Source organism: Electrophorus electricus, chromosome 1 (assembly GCF_041902795.1).
Source record: "Electrophorus electricus isolate QZ-2024a chromosome 1, ASM4190279v1, whole genome shotgun sequence".
Classification (NCBI taxonomy): Eukaryota; Metazoa; Chordata; class Actinopteri; order Gymnotiformes; family Gymnotidae; genus Electrophorus; species Electrophorus electricus.
Genome location: NC_137497.1, coordinates 10,159,824 through 10,164,132, shown reverse-complemented (window position 1 = coordinate 10,164,132; position 4,309 = coordinate 10,159,824). Strand labels below are relative to the sequence as shown.

At 40.5% G+C, this 4,309-nt stretch overlaps 1 long non-coding RNA gene across 1 annotated transcript; it reads right to left on the bottom strand.

Annotated features, from left to right (window-relative positions):
- Positions 1 to 1,413: 1,413 nt before the first annotated feature.
- Positions 1,414 to 2,736, bottom strand: LOC145657043 (uncharacterized). The gene is made up of 3 exons (XR_014122865.1): positions 2,518 to 2,736; positions 1,996 to 2,065; positions 1,414 to 1,563 (listed from the first exon to the last, which is right to left on the bottom strand). It is a non-coding gene; the product is annotated as an uncharacterized LOC145657043 (long non-coding RNA).
- Positions 2,737 to 4,309: the final 1,573 nt, after the last annotated feature.

The following is a 4,309-nucleotide window of genomic DNA, read 5'->3' as shown; positions in this document are numbered from 1 at the left end:
TGTGTTCCTGAACTATTTCCCTAAGGAGAGAGAGCATGAGGGGAAAACAAGAAAGAAAAGAGCCTGAGATTTGGAGAAACATGTTTACCCTCAGCACATCTTTGTCTGGCTTCCATGAACAAAGTTGAAGCTCTCAGATGAATACAATCTTCTGAAAGGCACAAACAGGGATTGAACCTGTGGGCTTTGGTTTACAAAAACTAACACCTTGCCACTTGGCCATCATGCCTTAGAAGCAAGTCATGAACTGGTCTTTAACAATGCACGAGCTTGCACCTTAAGTCTGACAGTAGAAAAGCCTTGAAAGGGTTGGAAGTTACTAAAATATTGACAGCCTTCTGACTCATGAGTAACTGTCATTGGAAGCTGATTGTGCACTATTGATAGCATCAGCGTAAAGCACAGCTGCATATGCTTCCAAAATGAACCCCTTCTAGAGAGGATATATCTAAATTCTAAAGCACATGCAGTTGTTCTAAAGATCAGTCAACTAGGCTGGAGGTTGCGAGTATGGAAGCAAGGACCTCTGACATGCAAAGTATGCACTCTAGCACTGAGCTACACTCCCGCCACTCTCAAACTTTGAGGTAATAACGCTAAAAAGAATATCTGCAACTGTTTGTCAGCTAATTTGCAGGAGTCAAATGTGTAGCAGAAACGTTGCGTTGGGTGTCTGAGGACTGTTCAATTTCTCAATCAAAATTTTGGTGTAGTCAACCAGGATCACGTCCATGTCACCTCAAAGAGAAACACCTGGGTTACCTCTGCCACATGGGGTGGTAAATAGTCTACCATAAATTACCTCAAATGGTGACAATTTGGTGGTGGCACTGGGTATCATTCTGATCTCACAACACTTCTGACCACCTTGTGGTCAGATTCAGAGGTTGTGTCATGACCCTTGACCTTTATGATAGCCAGCTGAGCTGGTAGTGTACATGCAGACAAAAGTGCAGAGACTAGTCCTGGATTAGAAATGGTTTTGCCGTCCGAGGTGCGGAACCCCCTGGAGTGCCAAATCTTAACAAAGTTATGAGCAACCCCAAACGCATAATGGGAATCAGTGTAGATGGTGACAACCTGATCCCGGAGTAGATGGCAGACCCTGGTAAACGCCATCAGCTCAACTGCTTGAGCAGACCTATAAGGGAGAGAGTAAGCCTCCAAAATGAGGTTAGGCAGAGAGCAGACAATAACCACAGGGAAATTCAGAGTCAGACGGTTTAAAACATGGGCCATCTACAAAAATGTGATAAACGCCTATTTTTAATATCAGTCATGTTAGGAGGCATAACTCTACACAGTTTCTCACCCAGCATCATGAATAGAGCAGAAATATTCACGGGGTGGCTGGAGCCGTGCTCCGAAGTCTCAACCTACTGTAGAGGCGAGGTTAGTAGAGAGGGTGGGTGTGGCTTGTCGTCCAATCTTCCTCCAGAAGTCCCCCTCTCACTTTCCTGCTTCAGCTCAGATGTGTGTGTGGCCTTCGAAACAGAAACATCTGCCTGAGCAGTGGCCTGTCTTATCAGTGCACGCTTCACAAGTGGAGGAGGATCCTTTCAGCTGTGTGGCAGCAAAAACAGCTATTTCAGTCCCAGGAGTCTTATTGAGTTTTACACCATGTGCCTTGTCCCACACCGGCTTGGCCTTATTCCAGGTCTGCCAAGAATTCTAAATTTATTTAAAATCCCAGCTAGGGTCCCCATATCCCTCATAAATAAACAGCACTAAGCACTATAAACTCCTGTTGAAAAGAAATCTGAATACTTCTTGTATTTGCATGTATAGTGTTGTATTTGCATGTATAGTGTTCACTGTTTATAAAAAGCAATATGGTGATGTAAAAGTATACTGTAAATTTCATTATTATTTCACTCTTGGCTAAATAATAAACCCAACCAACTAGACTGAAATTACACAGACATGGGGAGCAGTTGTTTTTGTAGTCAGGATAAATCAATTCTAAAGGAGTTCCTTCTAAAAGAAGCTGCTGACCTGCTCCCTGCGCTCTTCCACATTCTTAGAAGTGTCCCAGCCTTTGCGTGTGTTGAACTTGGACACCTAACTAGTAAATAAAGGTTTAGCAATTTTACAAAGAACCGTAATGAAAATCAAGCTGCACTGATGGAAGAAATAATGTTGGCTAGCTACAGCACCCTTATCGATGGTTTAGCTCGCTGGTCGCCAACCAGTCTATCTATCAAGTCGAGCTCACATGTCTAATTTGCTCATAATTCAGAATATGATATTATGTTTATCGATGAAAAGGTTGGTGACCACTGGATTAGGCAGTCAATTAACAAAAGTGTTATCCCAACTAGCTAGCTAGGATAGCTAAGGTTAGCCAGATGGTTTAGCCCGCTAGCATTGCTGTATCGCTAACATAACCTACACACAGCTCGTTCAAGCCTTTGAAAAACCTCCCTAAAAATGTTCAAATATCCAGTTACAACTACTTTCAAATTTTACAAAGAGCTAACAGCTAGAATTCTGCAGATTGCTACTTTGTGTACTTACGTTTGTGCCGCTGTTTGTGTGTTGTGTACGGTTCAATCATAGCAAAGACCGTTTCTGCTTGGATAAAAGTGCCTTTGGCTCCCAGCTGCAGTATGTCCTACCAGTCCCGCGCAAAATCTAATGCCTCCTGTCGGTAATCCGAGTTATGGATGTGACACCGTTTTCGTATTATGTTAAATGTTTAATACTGTTCACTGCTATATTTGTATGTGAGTGGCACTTGTGTTGTCCGTGTTTAATGTTAATAAATGTTTCACAAACACAAGGGAGTTTGTGCGTCCTGCCCCGCGCCCTGCGGCACTCGGGCCAGCAGCAACGTTACACGAAATAATGTTGGTGATTGCTGACTTAAGCTCTACTCAGTACGTTCAAGAAGAACTATCTTCTAATGTTTATTTTGTTTTTAAATAGCATGACATTCAACTGTAGAGGCAAAAAGTGTGGAAATACTTTAACGTTTAGTATTTATGAGGAGTTGTGAATGCTGAGATTTCCACCACTAAGTTTAATAAAATGGATTTTACAAAATACAAAAAAACAAAAACGTTCTTGTACTGAATAAAAGTGGAGGTTTTCTTTGACGTTTGCAGTGTTCTCTCTCTCTCTCTCTCTCTCTCTCTCTCTCTCTCTCTCTCTCTCTCTCTCTCTCTCATATATATATATATATATATATATATATATATATATATATATATATATATATATATATATATATATATATATATATATATATATATATGAATCATTTTTACCGATGTGTAAATGCATAATTGAAGCAATGACTTTGTATTTCATCAAGTGTCATGTGACACAAAAATCTGCTGATTAGTTAAACAAATCAGAAGCCTCTGAGTCATAAACAAATGCCTAGTGCCAAAAGCATTTTATAGTCCCATATGCGCAAGCTGAACAATATTCATAATTTGCTGTTGTTTTAGTCCTGTTTGGCCATCATTTTGCCTTGTTAATATGGCCATGTGCCTGAAAATCCTTTGTCATGGAGAATAATGCATGGTGTTGTAGGATAATGTATGTCTTGGACTGTTTCTCGATGAGGCAATAAATGAACAAAATATGGAAATATTAGTTTTAGCTCTCAGCATTTCTTGTGTTTAAAGGGTCTTAGGCTAGTGATATGTGCATTATTTTTTCTGTGATGTTCTTCTTCTATCCTTCTATGCTACTGTTGTCTTTCAGTAACAGTTCCAAAAATTCTGCCTTTGCTTTAGTTCTGCTTTATTCATATATTTGCTTGTGAGAGAATTAGACCAGGGACAAGCATGATATCTCAAACATTTCCTGAGATGTCAATGTTACTCTTCATGAATCTTCATAAATCAAAAACACACTGAGAAACTCTGGCCACATTTCATTTGAGCATACCCATGCACTGTGTAATCTTCAATATGCAATAGTAGACTAATTAAATAAGTTGTACATTTTTCAGGGTTATTAGCATGGAACATATACTTTCAAAGCATCGGCACAGTGGAGGCACTGAGATAGTGAGTGTTGCAAGTGTGTCGTGCCCAGCAGGGTGGCTGGAGTTTTCCTGCATGTCACTGTCACTGCAGAGTGGTCAGCCACCCAAAATATCTTGGCAACTGCAGTCGTTTGGTCAGAAGCAAACCACTGATAAAGGGCTAGAAAATGTGTAGAAATGTGAATGGTGGCAGAATGGACCATGGACTCTAACTATGCAACCACAAGGTGCCTCTTGTAACGCTTGGAGTTAGTCCTATTTAAATTATGCTCCAACCCAGATTAGCAAAGAGCTTTGGCACTGGTAGAG